The sequence below is a fragment of the Ornithorhynchus anatinus genome, chromosome 3 (genome assembly GCF_004115215.2).
Source record: "Ornithorhynchus anatinus isolate Pmale09 chromosome 3, mOrnAna1.pri.v4, whole genome shotgun sequence".
Taxonomy (NCBI): Eukaryota; Metazoa; Chordata; class Mammalia; order Monotremata; family Ornithorhynchidae; genus Ornithorhynchus; species Ornithorhynchus anatinus.
Window position 1 is genome coordinate 38,543,147 of NC_041730.1, and position 17,114 is coordinate 38,560,260.

Consider the following 17,114-nt stretch of genomic DNA (forward strand, 5'->3'; position numbering starts at 1 on the left):
AAAAAGCTAAAGTGGCTTTAGCATAAAGTCAGGGCTTTTAGATTGTAGAACGAACTTCTAAGGAAATATATCTCTTCTGTCTCTGGACACATTGAAAACTGCTTCTCAAAGAAGTTAAAATGTAGGTCTATGTCTCTCAGCACGTCTTTCTCCACTTCTCAAAAATCTCCAATGGCTATCCATTTTCCTCCAAATTATCTATGAACTCATTATTGGCTCCAAGATCCTTCATGAATTTTCTCAAATATGCACATCAGGTCTCTTCATTCATTACTTCCCAGCTTTCACTCTTCACTCCTCCCAAGTCTGTCTCCTGCTCTAAGTTCACCTGTCTCCAAACATGTTGCTCATGATATTCCCCTAGCCTGGAATTCCCTCCTCCCACACAGCTGCCAGACCTCAGCCTTCAGCACTCCAAGGAAAATCAACCCGACAGTCACTCTTAATGTTTTTTGTATTTATGTGCATCCTCAGCACTTATGGATAGATGTATTATTTATTCTGATTTATACTGTTTTGACCTAGCAAATTCATTCTACTCCCTATCCAATTATTTTGAATATTTGTCTTCCCCACTAGATTATGAACACCTTATGGGTAGGGATGTGTCCTTTGCTTTTGTTCATGTTTCCCCAAGAACTTAGGAGAGGGTTTTGCATTTAGTAGGTCCTCAATAAATACCTTTTGATAATAATAGTTGTGGTTTTAGCTAAGTCCTTACTATGTGCCATGCATTGTATTCAGTGCTGGGGTAGATAAAAGATAATTAGGTCCTACATGGGGCTCACAGTCTAAGTAGGAAGACTAACAGGTATTGAACCTCCATTTTGCAGATGAAAGAAATGAGGCACATTTAAGTTAAGTGATGTCCCCAAGGTCACACAGCAGATGAGTGGTGGAGCCAGGATTAGAACCCAGATCCTCTGCCTCCCAGGTCTGTGCTCTTTCCACCAGGCCATGTTGTTTCTCTACGAAAAGTAGTATTAATAAGGATTGAACCTATCAAGATAGGAGGAAAGACTGCAGGAGTCATTCCCTCATCTCTAATTGCTCTCCAAGGGGACAGAGAGAGAATCATGAATCCAAAACTCAAAAGGTTTCTCAAAATAAGAAGTGCCCATTAATGGCAAAGCTCTACTGATAAACTCTTTAGAAAAGGATCTAAGGCTCTTACCTTTATTAGACGGTTGCTTCTGGTGGGGAAAATCCCACAAGGACTAGTTGGAAAAAAGTTAGAAAAGCATGGGGAAAATTCCAGTCTGAAAGACGTATCTATGTGGATTACCCATGCTAGGACAATCACGAAAAGGTTTTCATCAAGGGGATTGAAAACGTGGATGCAGGTGAATTCGATTTCAGGAAAACCTGAATGCTACAAAATGGGGCAGAGACAAGACAAAAGCGGTCTGGAGATGGATGCTCCAATACCACCGGACTATGAAGTTCAAAGGAAAAGAATGACATTGGACTGTATCCCAACGGTGAAATGACAAATCAAAGGGTTGAAAGAGTTATCATACAACATGAAGAACACCAACAGTAGGACTTAGCATAAAACTGAATGAGAAAGGCAAACCAATTTTTGAAATTGATTCAGTTCAAAATTATGGGTAGACATGTGGAGAGTATTTTACACAGATAGAAATATAAGATGCCTTGGTATTCAGTACACTGGAATTCCATGTGCCCAGAAATCTAGCAGGAGAACTCTCAGTGCAGTCACTGGAAAAACACTGAACTCTTATCCATCATCGAGAATACATGTTGATAGATATATAGATATATTAAATAAATAACTCTAGGATATATTGTTCTCACAGAAATACTGAGAACAGAAGTTGATGAAATTATTCTAGTCATGTAAAAAGGATTGGTGAGGTCATATTCTGAGTATTGAGCTCACGCCGTTTCATAGCTATAAATAGGATATTGTAGAGATAGAGAAGGAAGAGCAGAAGGCAACGAGAATGACAGAGGGATTTGGGGAATTTACTTTCACCGAAAGGTTGCAGAGACCAGCTCTGCTTCCTTTGGAAAGAGGCAAAAAAATTTCAACCTCATTGAGGGCTACAAAATTCTGAAAGGAAAGGACATAATGAGATGAAATCCAGACAGGGGAGCTAGGGTTATGGGCAAACACAAAAGAAGAACCTGGATGAGGAACAGGAGACCTTACTGTTTACAGAATCAACCTTGTAACCCTCTCACAGACAAAGTCCATCCACTTAGGAAGAATCAACTTCAACTACCCAGTGGATTTTGCCCAAAGATGGCATCAGGGAGAATGTTTAAGAAACCAGTGAAATTTTTCCTCTTTTTTTATTATCTTCAATTTGAGCTCTTTGGACTTTGTGGCTTACCTGGTTGGCCTGGAGCACTTACTACAGTGCCTGACACATACTAAGCACTTAAGAAATACCACAATTATTGTTTACTTTTACTTTATGTTTCACAGGCTAACAGTGGCCTGATTGTCCATTCCTTCAATTTGATGCACATTCATTTTGGACTTTTACCTGATCAAAAATGGTGACTGTGTACATCTGTTGAACTAAGAAATAAGAAAAGCGTCTCACAAGATGCACATCTTTTAAGATCAGCTAATTTATCCTACCAAGGATTTAGTCCACCAGTCTAGCAAGCATTTGTCTTTAAGGGGAGAGATGTCAAACTGTAGGAAATCTATCATCAAAGACTTCCTGCTTGGAAGGAGAATGGAAAAATGTGTTTCTTATAACCTTGCTGTCAGAGAAAAAATTTTTTCAAAAGGAGCTACTGAGTTCCTTGGACTTGCTGAAATGTCAGCGGGGAATCTTTCCACCAGTACCTACACCAGTTCATAGGTGACGAGCTGACCTAACCTTGAACCTGGGATACTAAGTGCTCCTTTGCCTTCCCAGGAAATGACATCATTGGGAGTCAGTGATAGTCTGGAAGTTTAATCAGGTGATGAAGATACAAATCAACTTGTCACATATAATTTTTGGAAAAAGGAAGAAAAAGTAATCTTCTCCCAAAACGTGGTCCTCCTAATTTACTGAACAGCCTGGTAGTCGAAGGAATCCAAGAAAAAGACACTGGTCAGCAAGACTATGTGAGTAATGGGACATTCATGAAGTAGGAACCAGTCTGGATGAGATTAGTAGGGAAAATACTCAAGATTGTAGCTCCATACCCCTCGTCTTCTTGAAATTGGGTAATAGACCTGAGCTTGATTTTACACAAAGCTGGGCTCAGTCAAGAGACTTGGTGCTCTCAATGGAGTACATTCATTTTCTATTCCTGGAGCTTGTCCCTGTCTAGCACCAGAAACATTGATCATATTTTTAGAGATTGCTGATTCTAAGCATTTTCTTCTTCAGGGATGTTCTCCCCTGCTAGACTGTAAGCTCACTGTGGACAGGGAATGTAATCTACCAATTCTTTTATACTGTACTCTCCCAAGTGCTTAGTATTGTGCTTTGCACCCAGTAAGCACTCAATACATACAGTTGATTGACTGATTGATAAGTTTCTCCACTGGGCCTCCCAGATTTTTTTATGGCATTTATTAAGCACTTACTATGTGTCAAACACTATTTTAAGCACTGGGGTAGGTACAGGTCAATTAGGTTAGACACAGTTCCTGTCCTGCATGGGGCTCACAGTCCAAGGAGAAGGGAGAAAGGTACTGAATCCCCATTTTACTGTTCAGGAAACTGAGGCACAGAGAAGTCAAATGACTTGCCCCAAGGTCACACAGCAAGCAATTGACAGAGCTGGAATTGGAACCTACGTTCTCTGATTCCCAGGCCTGTGCTTTTTCTATTAGGTCATGCTGCTTCCCAGATGTAGCTTTTCCTCTTCTGACATCCCTTTTCTTCTCCCAACCCAATCCATCTTTGGGCTGGATCTAAATTGGCAACATTTGGACCCGTCTCTGTCTAAAACAGGAACAGTTGTTCCATTAAATATGGTGTTATGGGGACTTTGGAAGCTGCTAATCCATGTCTGAGCATTGTCTTTCAAACTGGGAACACTGTAGTGACAGCAGAGAGTCTCGGGTTATGGCCCAGGTAAAACCACATATTATGAAGTTATGACATCGACGTGGGCAAACAGAAGTGAAAATAGAAATTTTCCAATGCTACTCTGGGTCAATATCTAAGAGTGGACTAAGTAATTAGTAAGTAGTAGCACTCTGAAATTCATTACACTGTACTAAATGTTTAGGAAAGTATAATAAAGAGAAGTGATACATTTGCTGCACAAAAGAAACTTAAGTTTCTATGGGGATGGCATGGAGAAAAATATTTACAAATACAGTGACCTTAATAAATAATTGAATTTCTGATTGAGAAAGCATATTTGTGCAAGTACTATACAAGAATTTAAGTAAATGCACGAGTGCTAAAAGTGTATGAGGGGGGATTTATATAGCTTGGGCTATGGGAATTAATGGGGAAAGTCTTGTTGAGAGAGTGGGATTTTAGGAGGGCTTTGAATATGTAGAGAGTTGTGGCTTTGGGGAAGGAGGGAGTTCCAGCCTGGGGGAACAGGTGAGTGAGGGGACAAAGGCAGGAGAATTGTGAGCAAGGTAAAGTTAGAAGGTTTTCTTGGGAGGAATGAAGATAGCTGGAGAAGAGGGAGTGAAAAGTTCTGATCAATCAATCGAACAGTGGAATTTGTTGAGCAGATAACAAATAGAGAGATAAAAGAGTTGGAGATTCTTGAAGCTGATTATGAGGAATTTCTGCTTGGCACAGAGGGGAACAGAAGCCAATGGAGGGTTTTAAGTAATAGATAGATGCTTTCTGAGATAATCCTTGGAGCAGTTTGTAGTATAGGCTGAAGGGGAAAGAGGCTAGAGGTATAGAGACCAGGAAGGAAGCTGAAAAAATAATTTAGCTACTTTACCATCGGAGCATGGACCTGGGTAGTATCTGTTGGAGTGAAAAATAATAGTTGGAACCAGGAAATTTGGTGTAGAGAGAATGGACAAGATTTAAGCAATAGATTGAATAAAATCATCAGAAGATAGTAAAGAAATGAGAATGACATGGTTTGTGGGTTTCTGGGACAGGAAGATTGGGGATGTTATTGGTGGAGTTGGGAAAGTTAGGAAGAGGAGTGGGTTTAGGAGGGAAGATGAGAAATCCCATTTTAGTCATGTTGAGTGTGAGGTGGTGGCAAGACACCCAAATGGGGATGTCCTGTAGGGAGCGTAGGTCAGATGGGAAGCTAGGGCTAGAGAAGTAGAATCATCTCCATAGAGGTGGTAGTGCGAAGCTATGTGAGTGGATGGGTGAAAAGTGAGAAGAATAGAAGATCCAGAAGACAGTCTCTGAGAAATGTCAACAATCAGAGGATGATAGGCTGGAGAGAAGCTAGTGAACCAAACTGAGAAGAAATATTAGAGAGCTTTGAGGAGAACCATATTTTCTAGTTTGGCCTGAACAGTCCCAGAGTTTGGCATACTAGCCTAGGAACAAAAAATGTGCTAAAAGTGGCATTGTATTGGTTACCTTGCTCCTCTTATATGATTGGATATTCACATCTGGACTAGAGCATGCTCAGCACCTGTTCAATTAGGTCCCGAAGCATTCTGGAACTTACAGTATAGATTCAATAGTATTTATTGAGCGCTTACTATGTGCAGAGCACTGTACTAAGCACTTGGAATGTACAATTCAGATACAGAATGCTGGAGGACTCTATCCCCACACTTCTTCCCCCTTTCCTGTTCCCTTCCTCCCTCCCTCTTGCTCCCTGTGATGACACAATCACTGAGAGGGAATGGGAAATCAGTCAAATTTGGGATGGTGTCCCAAAATCCAGCTTGTCCACACAAGTAATACGGTCAGCCTCTTTCCAGATAAAGACCAAGCCTTACTGGGATCTTTTCCACTGAGACTTGAGGCCACAAGGGATGGCAGTGTGCAGAAGGACGGTGTGTCCTCCTCTGAGTCAGCCATGATGTAGTTATGTCTCATGCCCCTGCACTACTAGGCCCAGCTTTTCACACCGGAGAAGAGGGGAAACCCAAGTCCTCATGGTCATTAAAAAGCCCATAGTTTTTTTAATGTGTCAGATATTAGCTCAATCAAATTCCAGCATGGGGAATTTCAGTCTGCCAACTTAAATCCCCCTTGGAGAGTCAATTGGATGGAAGTTAGGATTTCCTTCCTGTCCCAAATTGCTTAGCAGCTTGCTGGTGCTATTAAATAGCTCCAGCTCAGAGTTAAGGAAGATGATCTTCCTTTCAGGTGGGTGGGAGTGTATTTATTCTATCCAAAACTAATTACCTGTATGGGGATCATTTCATATAATTGGAAAGTGCTTCAAATCACCTGGGTGAAATGCAGTTTATTCTGGCTTGGTTAGATTGAAATTGTTTGGAACTTTATTGGCAAAAAAAAAGGTGAAAGTTTAGTAACGTCCATCTGCTCTATGGACTGTGGATCCTGGGATTGTGGCCCTGGGCAACCTTGACCCCTGCCAGCAGCTGGGGCAGCCTCTGTATTCTCCAGGTCACTGTGGCATTGAGGGACTGGAACCAGCACTGAAAAATGGCAAAGCAAACCTTTTTCTAGTGCTGGGATAATCTCTGTCCATGAACTTTGACAGCAGGAAAAGAGGACTGGACAGCAGACATGCTACTACTTTCACCCTTTGGGCAGGGCCTCCTGCCTCCAGACTCTAGTGACCACTACTGCACCCATTAGATCTGATGAAAGCTTCCACAGTTGCCAGCCACAGTGCTTTCTATAAGGTTCCTGCTCCACAGAGACACACAAGCTCCGGTACAATCAACAGCATATTGAACACCTATTGTGTGCAGAGCACTGTAGTATGTATGCTCTTGGAAGAATAAAAAACAACAGAGCCTTCTAGGCAAATTACCTGCCCATAGTGAGATTACAGCCTAGGTAGGGAAACAGGATGTTAAACCCTACTGTAGATTCTATAAATATAGTAGGCATGGAAGACTCACCAGATTATAATTTCCAAGATCACCTCTGGGACCCTTCTTGTAAATGGAAATTACACTGATAATTTGCCTATCATCTGGCTTCGTTGCCATTTGTAATGATAAGATACACAGTTATTCCAGGAGTTCTGCCACTCCTCTTTCATTTCCTTTAGTTTTCTTGGCAGCTGAAATATGATTCTGGCATTTGCTCGCAGTTTATCAATTTCTGACTAACACTCTTGCTTGTTTACCATTATTTGATCTAGTTCTTCTAAGTTTTTGACTGCAAAAATTCACTGGGTTGCTGGACTATCATCTCTAGCATCTTCCCCAGTAATCACTGACTCGCCAGCTATCTCCTTTCAATCTTACAGTGTACCTTTAAACTGCAGTCACCAAACTATGTCACCAGCTCTTTAACTACTTTCCCACTTTTGATGTATTTGAAAAATTTTCTAACATCAGTGTTGGCATCTTCTGCCATATGGCCTTCAAATTCCTTTTTGGTCCTCTAATTTACTGCTTCCACCTGACCTGACACTCGCTCTTTATGGATCTTCTGGTCCTCCTCATTCAGGTAAATTTGACATTAAAACAATGTTTTTCATCTGAAAAGCTCTTTTTTAAAATCAGTTTTTTAAAGATAGTATTCATTAAATGCTTATCATGTGCCAGGCACTGTACTAAGCGCTAGGGTAAAATAGAAGATAATCAGATTGGACACAGTTCCTGTCCCACACAGGGCTCCCAGTCTTAATCCCCATTTTACAGATGAGGTAACTGAGGCAAGGAGAAGTTAAATGATTTACCCAAGCTCACACAAAGCAGACAAGTGACAGAGCTGGGATTAGAACCCAGGTCCTCTGACTCCTAGGCCTATGCTCTTTCCACTAGCCCACACTGCGTTCAGTTTAGGCAAGACTTCTGTATAATTATTTGGGCTACTCCTTTCAGCTTTCCTCTAAGATTTATGTTGGATCAGAGTTACATTTTCTATAATGCAATCAATGTGCTGGGATTTTTTTGGCAACCAATTCCCTCCCCAGCAAGAATGCTAAATTTAATAATGTTATGATCACTAAGAGTGACTTTCCCATATAAACCTTCTGCACAAGGTCCTGTCATCTATTCAGGGTCAAATCCAGTTTATAGTATTTATTTGTGGGTTCTAGGAATGGTAGGCCAATGATCCCATCAAAAACCTTCCCTTCATTCCTCATTCTGATGAGTTTTTCAGTCAGTAGAGGTGAAGATAATTGAAATCTCCAAAGCCTATTGCTAACTTTATATTGACAGCTTCCTGAAGGCCATTTAACATTTCCTGCTAGGTGTCTTCACCCTGGTCAATATTTTTGTTGTAGAAGTATGAAATTTCTATCCAAAAATATTCCATGGGCTCCTCTGGTCTGAAACCATTTTTATTTTCTTACTGTCTATGTTTTTCCCCCTATAAACAGCCACTCCCCATTATAATGCTCTTATTTTAGCTTTCTTTCACAATAGTGCTATTTCATTTTAATGCTGATTTTTTTTTACCCACTCTCTCACCTTGAGGCAACACAGCAAACTTTACCTTGGCTTAAGCACATACTTTCAACACTCCTCCAGGAAGCCTTCCAAGACTGAGCTCTAGCCACCCCCTCCCACCTGTTTTTCTTCCTTACTCCACCTTCCCACCCCTAAGCACTTAGGTACTCCCCCATCCCCATTCCCTCAACAATTGCATATGTATCCTCATATACTCTTTCTTCCCTTACCAGTAATTTATTTGAATGTTCATCTCCTCCATTAGAATGGAAATTCCTTGAGAAATGAGATTATGCTTTTTGTCCATTTCTACACCAGCCATTTTCCTTAGTTTCCCTATTATACTGCTATAGTAATGGTGTTCATTGAGTGCTTTCTGGGAAAATACAGCAGAAGCACAAGGCACAGTCCTTTACCCCAGGGAGCATACAAACTAACAGGAGAAGCAGGCATTGAATGTTATTTACAATTAGAGTAATCAATAGATTACTAGTTGCATTAGTTTCACTGACCTTCCTTGTTTGCATTCAATACTCGAGAGGATGTTTTCCTGCCCTTCACACTCTCCCATTCCAATACCATCAAACTGCTTCTTTCCTGGGTTATGGAGTGGGAGTGCTGACCGGGGGGGTGGGAGGGAGGTTGCACGGGGGGACTGCGGGAGGGTCTCTTGGTTTCTGCAATCACTGGCTTTCTTTCAGTAATTTTTTCTGCAATCGCTGCTTTCTTTCAGTATTTTGGTTTAAAAATGACATGAGAATCTTTTCATGTCGTGTTTCATCTTCTTGAAACATCACTTGCCACATCTTTCCAACTTCTCAAAAACCTCTCTTTACTGCCCATTTCCCTCTGCATCAAGCAAAAACTCCTCATGATTGGCTTCAAGGCTCTCCACATCTTCCACCTCAGACCTCTTCACCTGCAGCTCCCCAGCTTGCCGTCTTTGTTTCTCCTAAGGTAACATTCACATTGAACCTCATTATCTATTCTCTTATCTCTGTCCCTCCACTAATGCTGGATCACTGCCTGGAACCGCTCCCCCCTACAAAAATCTTTCAGAACACAGCTTTCCCCATGTTCCTCCACAGCTTTCTCCATGTTCTTCCAACAAGCCCTCTCTGAGTAATCCCCATCATCCCAAATCACCTCTAGCAGATGTGTATGTATTTATACCCAATCTCAGCACATACATATTCAACTGTACGTTCAACTGTTGTATTCATAACTCTACTTTGCAAATAATATTCTATGCTTGTCTCTCCTGTTAGTTTGTATGCTCCTGGTAGGAAGGGACTGTGTCTTGTGCTCTGTTATATTTTCCCAGGGAGCTCTCAGTAAACATCATTATCACTAATGGTAGTAATAATTGTCATATAATTGATTAAGCACTTGGTGCTTGGGAAGAATGGAATAAAGAAGTGACAGGTCCCTTTCTCACGAGGAGCTTACCACTATTATGACTAGTGACAGCAGACTGGTATGTCTTGCCTAAGTTTCACCTAAGAAAACCACCACACTCATTCCCAGGGGATCTAAACCCTGCCTTTCTGCATGAATGCCTCAACCACAGATCGAGTCTTGGCACTCTGAACTGCCACTTGGGCCTCTGCTTGGACCGGGCAGTTTTACAGGATGCTATTAGGAAGTCTATGTATCAGCCCTTCAGTCTAGCAATAAATGTGGTCACAGGATCTCCAAGCATCTCTAACCCAAGTCAGTGGTACTAACATGTACCACGACTGGCTGCTCCCTGCTCCTTCCAAAGTTTATCTACGTCTCATGAGGTCTGCTAACTTTGTCCTTGGAAAGGAAGTGGTAGTTGAGATGAACCCCAGCTGGGTCTGTGTCAGTTTGAAACTCCAATCAGACTTGTTTGTTAGGTGATATGTGTGTGTATGTGTGTGTGTGAGAAACAGAAAGAAATAATAATAATAATAATTAATAATTATGGCATTTGTTAAGTGCTTACTATGTGCCAAGCACTGTTCTAAGTGCTGGGGTAGATACAAGGTAATCAGTTTGTCCACGTAGGGCTCACAGTCTTAATCCCCATTTGACAGATGGAGTAACTGAGGCACAGAAAAGTTAAGTGGCTTGCCTAAGGCCACACAGCAGACAGGTGGTGGAGTTGGGATTAGAACTCACGTTCTCTGAATCCCAAGCCTGTGCTCTTTCCACTAAGGCACGCTGCAGGGAGAGAGAAAGGTGTGAATGTTGGAACAAGAAAGAAAGCAATGTTGCTTCATTCCCCTGCACTCAGGTAAGATGACTTTCTCCATCTTCACTTTTGAAAGAGTTGGGGTTGGTTCCCTGTGACTTCAGGGATCTTCTGTTTCATCAACCCCACCCCGAAGCCGAGAGGGTTCTCCCACTGCCAAGACTTGCCTTGGTACTAAGGTACCATCTCTCTCCCTGCTCCTCCACTCACCCAGCCCAACATGACTCCAGCAAATTCTCCACCTCCTCACTGCCCCTTGGGCTCCTTATTTCTCAGCCTAATCCAATCTGGGCTGCCACCAATCCTGGCTGACTACTTGTCTTGGGAGAGAGCAGTGCTCCACTGAAATCACTGGAAGATCAAAAAGGCATCACTCTTTCAGTGTTACTATAACTGGCTAGACTGCATCTTTATTATAACGTTTGATTATTTTCCATCTTCATCATTGAGTTCAGTAACAGTTACACTGTAGCTACACAACTCCTTGTTACACTATATAATCACAAGAAACCTCTGACAGACCACTTGTTTAATACCTAGAAGTTAATTTAGCCCATTTTCTGTGGCTTTATTTCATTAGTGGCTGCCTAATAGATCTGTTCATGATCTTTTTTTTTTTGGCTATGAGAATAACATCTCCTGCCTAGTGATGATGGAATTTTCTCCATTCCTTTGATGTCCATCCTAATTGCTGTCTATTGTAACACTCAGTTCAGAATTAGAATATATTTCCTTCCTTCTTGGGTGCTGGCTTCTCTATGGTCTTAAAAAAGAATCTGCGTTATGAGTTTTCTATCCTTAGGACTGTAATCATAGCTGAACAAAGCAGGGTCCAAAATGCCCCTTGAACAACTGACAAACTCTTCTCTGAAGGAGAGATCACCAGGGTGCTTCTGAGTAGTTGGTATTTACTGTTTCATCTCATTACTTGCTTGAAACATGAGGAATTGGCACCCCTTTAAGCAAACCTAAATTCCCTAGATGAAACACAGCATTTTTTTGTTTTGGTATCACATTCTGTTGCCACCGGGAATATCATTTAAAATACTTTTGTTTGGTCATTAGTTAAAATGAGAATTGAATCTTGAAAGTGCTATTTTCAAAATTTTCAAATGATCACCTATTTCCACACCAAAAGAAACTCCTTACCAGTGGCTTTTAAACCCTTAATCAGCTCTCCCCCGCTTACCTTACTTCACTCATCTTCTACTACAGCTTCAACCTATTTTGCACATTCCACTCCTTTCATGCCAACCTATTCGCTGTACCTTGCTCTCATGTGTCTTGCCACCAGTCTCTTGCCCACACCACCATATGGCCTGGGACTCCCTCCCCTTCATATCCTTCAGAGCACCACTCTCCCCATCTTCCCATTTCCCCAAAATGACATCTCCTCCAAGAGGTTTTCCCCAACTAGCCCTTCATTTTTCCTTATTCACTCTCCCCTCTGCATTGACTGAACTCTTGGATGTGAATCCCTTTAAGCACTTTGCTACTCGTCCCATCCCCAACCCCCCAGCATTTATGTACAGAACCTTATGTGTTGCCATTTCCCTCAGCTGTAATTTATTTTAATGTCTGTCCCTTCTAGTCTGAAAGCTCCTTGAGGATAGAGATATCTTCTAACTCTACTGTATCCTACTCTCCCAAGGTCTTAGTGCAATGCCCTCTGTACACAGTAAGTGCTCAATAATAACCATTGCTTGATTGATTGATTTCCATTTCAATAGAGGTTTGTACTTCTCCAACTGAGAAGCAGGAGTGGTTTAGTGGATAGAGCAGGGGCATGGAAGTCAGACGAACCAGAGTCCCATTTCTGTCACAGATGTGGTCTGTGACCTTGGGTAAGTCACTTCCTCTGTGCCTCAGTTACCTCATCTGTGACATGTGAGCCTGGTATAGGACATGGACTGTATCCCACCTGATGAGCTTGTATCTACATCAGTGCTTAGAACATTGCCTGACACACAGTAAGTGTTTAATAAATGCCATTTAAAAAAAGGACCTGAATCTTAAGTCATATTGTCCTGGGTGGGACTGGTGGCCCTTCCAGTGCATTGCTCTGTCTCTGGCAGTGTCAGTGAAGGATCACTGGAGACCAGGATGATGGTTTTTCTGGATAACCATCTTTATGATGTAGGGGCATGCCTTTTTACATCAGTACTACTTCTTCCTAATAACCCATCATCAACTGATCTTTCTTATATTTTCTCCAACTTTCAAAAGATAAGGTGGAAGTTCACTGCTATTCAAACAACAGGGAGGCATCTTCCATGATCAAATTTAATGAAGATGTCTACCGGATGTTGGAAAGCCTTTGGTCTTGAGGAACTTTTTTTTTTTTCAAATTCTGGTTTGTTTATTTTGGGTTTTTTTCCCCACACAGCCCTGTAGAAAGCCAGCTATAGTTACCAAAAAAAAAAAAAAATCCCAATGTTTCCAACTATGCCCTAAATTGGTCCTATGACAATTGTGCCTGATTTGGAATCTTCAATTTCCATGACCAACATGAGAACAAAGCAGAAGAAAAAGGATAGGTTCAAAATCCTCAAGAAAGTCAGCTATTTTTTCAGGGTAGGTTTATTCATGCCTCTGTTTGATGACAAAACTAGACAGACCTTAGTTTCCAGTCTAGCATGCTCCCAGAAGACTATGAATGAGGTGGAAGTTTATTACCATCTCAGTGGGGTGTGAAGTTGACAATTATTGATTCATGGAACAGGTGGGTTGACTGAAGTTCTGTTGGAGGAGAGGAAGAAGGCTTAGCATTGTGTTAATTGAGATTGTTCCAACAACCCCCATGAAAAATACACTCAGGATGAATTGCAGAATATGGTTTACGCAGATTTGGCCAAGTCAGCATGGGGCTGCATATTTTTGAATGGCTGTTTACTTTGGAAAAATCCATTTTGGTATCCTGATCTGTCTGGAAAAGACCTAACCTTCACAACCAGAGCAATGTTTGTGAAACTGTCATATCCAGACAAGGGAAAGTTTTGGAGCCCTGAGCATTTAAGTGGGTATCCTGCCTCAGGCCAGGGGAATCTTCTGGGACTTCTGAACAGTGTGACTCAGTGGGCATGGCAACTAGGCTTCCCCATTCTCTCTAACTTATGAGATCAATCAATCAATCAATTGTGAAAAGCACTTACTAAGTACTTGTGAGATACAATGAACAGATAAGGTCCTTGCCCTAGGGGAGTTTACCATCTAATGGTTAGTATCTAGGCATGCCAGAGATTGGGGATGATCTCAGGACAGATATTCTATTCAATAGTATTTATTGAGCGCTTAGTATGTGCAGAGCACTGTACTAAGCGCTTGGAATGTACAAATCGGCAACAGATACAGTCCCTGCCCTTTGATGGGCTTACAGTCTAATCGGGGGAGACAGACAGGGAAGAACAATGGCAATAGAATCAAGGGGAAGAACATCTCATTAAAACAATGGCAAATAAATAGAATCAGGGCGATGTACATCTCATTAAACAAAATAAATAGGGTGATGAAGATATATACAGTTGAGCGGACGAGTACAGTGCTGAGGGGATAGGACGGGAGACGGGGAGGAGCAGAGGGAAAGGGGGGAGAAGAGGGTTTAGCTGCGGAGAGGTGAAGGGGGGGGTAGAGGGAGCAGGGGGGGAGCTCAGTCTGGGAAGGCCTCTTGGAGGAGGTGAGCTTTAAGTAGGGATTTGAAGAAGGGAAGAGAATTAGTTTGGCTGAAGTGAGGAGGGAGGGCATTCCAGGACCGTGGGAGGATGTGGCCCAGGGGTCAATGGCGGGATAGGCGAGACCGAGGGGCGGTGAGGAGGTGGGCGGCAGCCGCGTGCGGGGTGGGCAGTAGAAAGAGAGAAGGGAGGAGAGGTAGGAAGGGGCAAGGTGATGGAGAGTTAGCAGTGACATATCCAAGCTGGGCCAGGATGATTCCTGATTTAGGAATCTGAGTGGGTGGGGGTAGAGTGGAATGGGAGGGAGCTAGGACTGTTCTCTGGGACTCTTCCAGATCATGACTTTGCCTCCTGGGAAAGTTCTGAAGAACTCAACCCCTTTGTGCTGCTTCCCTTAGCTGAGTAACTCATTTTAATATCTTTCTCCTCCACTAGATTGAAAGCTCCTTGAGAGCAGGGATTGTTTATGTATATACCCTATATTCTACTCTTTCCCCCCTATTTTAGTACCTGTCGCTTCCTGAAAACTGCCTATTCCATGTGGACAGGGACTGTATCTAAATTTTAATAATAATAATGGTGGTATTTTTTAAGCACTTACTATGCAATAGGCACTGTACTAAGCGCTGGGGGTGGATACAAGCAAATCGGGTTGGATAGAATCCCTGTTCCATACAGCGCTCAGAGTCCTAATCGCTATTTTACAGATGAGGTAACTAAGGCACAGAAAAGTTAAATGGCTTGTTCAAGGTCACACAGCAGACAAATGGTAGAACTGGGATTAGAATCCAGGTCCTTCTGACTTCCAGGTCCATGCTCTATTCACTAGGCCATGCTGCTTTTCTACTGTCTTGTACTCTCCCAAGCATTTAGTACAGTGCTGTGCACACAGTACTATGCCTCCATGCCGGCATGACTCTGGATAGGGCGCGGGGTGCAGAGTTTGGAAGATTTTTTCCATGTAGTGAGTCGAAACCATGGAAATTATACCCAGGGAAAGTTCTGCAGGCTGAAAATGTCAGGAGGGTCAAGGCGGGCTTTGGATCAATTCATGGATAAGAGAATTTTAGAAGTCATGGTATGCACTGTGCACCCACTGGGTACAATGAACTTAGGAAAGTACAAAAGAAAGGAAAGGTACTTTCATGTCTGCAAGAAACTTAAATTCTGAATCAATGTGTGGCTGAGAGGTTCATGAATGTGAATTAAGATATAGCGAGAGCAACTGAGCATGTTAGTGCATAAATAATAATCCTGGGATGGATATCAAGGAGGGCAGTCAATACTCTGTTCCTACAGATATCTTCTGTTGAAGATGGACCTTGGGATGGGAGGGCCTTTAATCACTACTCATGATCTAGTTCTCTCTCTTCTCATTCATTCAATCATATTTACTGAATGTTTACTGTGTGCAAAGCACTGTACTAATAATAATAATGTTGGTATTTGTTAAGCGCTTACTATGTTCAGAGCACTGTTCTAAGCACTGGGGGAGATACAGGGTAATCAGGTTGTCCCACGTGAGGCTCACAGACTTCATCCCCATTTTACAGGTGAGGGAACTGAGGCACAGAGAAGTGAAATGACTTGTCCACAGTCACACACCTGACAAGGGGTAGAGCCGGGTTTCTAACCCATGAATCTCTGACAACCAAGCCTGTGCTCTTTCCACTGAGCCACGCTGTTTCTCTGCTCTACTAAGCACTTGGGAGAGTACAATACAATAACAGTCAGACATAGTCCCTGCCCGCAACAAGCTTACAGTCTAGAGTTGGAGAGACAGACATTAACATAAAGAAATGACTGATATGAACACAAGTGCTATGGGACTTGGAGGAGGGAAGAGCAAAAGGAGCAAGTCAGGGCAATGCAGAAAGGAGTGGAAGAGGAAAGGGGAGCTTAGCCTACTCTTAGCCCTCTGAACATTCATGAAAAAAGCACCAAGTACCAAAACCATTTCCTACCTCACTTGTTTACCGCATGCGATGATCTAGGTAACTGGCTTTATTCTTAGCCCACACAGCTGAAGTTAAAGAATTCCTCCTCTTTTGGACTCCTTTGTTTGCAGATGCAGCAAATGAGGTCGGGCAGGTACAAATCTTCAAACCTACCAGAGAGTAACTCTTAATAACTCTAATACAAGCATTTATGCAATCTGTTTTTGCTTTTTCAAGGTTAAATCAGAGAATGGGCATAGCGATTGATTTTCTCCTTTCCTAAAGGCTCACTTTAACCATGCTTTTACAGTATCAACTACTATTCTGTAGCTCAACTATGACTCAATATCCTCTACCTTGTCAAACAAATACTGTTGCAATCATTTAAGAGTTAATTAGGCATCTCACTGTGACGCCAGGCACTTCAGAAATGAAGTGCATATATATTCATTTTTTCTTCCATTTGCTTTTATGACAAATCTCTTCCACTTAGCATTGTTACAAGTAACTTCTGTTGATACAAAAGGCACATTTCATTTACATTTGAATAAATGGAGCAAATTATGTTATGGAAACCAGACAATACCTACAGCTTTATTTTCAGTTTCACTAGTTCAGTAGAAAAAGGTTCTAATATTTTAATGAAATAAGAACACTTTTAGTACCTGTTGCTGAGGCTGGAGAATTTACAAGGTATTTTTACATTTGTTCCTGATTAAATTCCAATATTTCTCCTTGTAGCCACAGCAGTTGAATACACTGCTGGGAGCACTTTCCCTTTGCTGATGAAAACAATATTTTTTAAGGTAAAT

The 17,114-nt window shown here is 41.9% G+C and overlaps 1 protein-coding gene across 1 annotated transcript in view; it reads right to left on the reverse strand.

Moving 5' to 3' along the window:
• Positions 1-16,465, reverse strand: part of BDNF (brain derived neurotrophic factor) — a 78,562-nt gene extending 62,097 nt beyond the window's left edge. Inside the window, exon 1 of the mRNA XM_029059317.2 lies at positions 16,330-16,465. The gene's annotated coding sequence lies outside the window, so the exon portion shown is untranslated. The remainder of the gene's footprint in view (positions 1-16,329) is intronic.
• Positions 16,466-17,114: the final 649 nt, after the last annotated feature.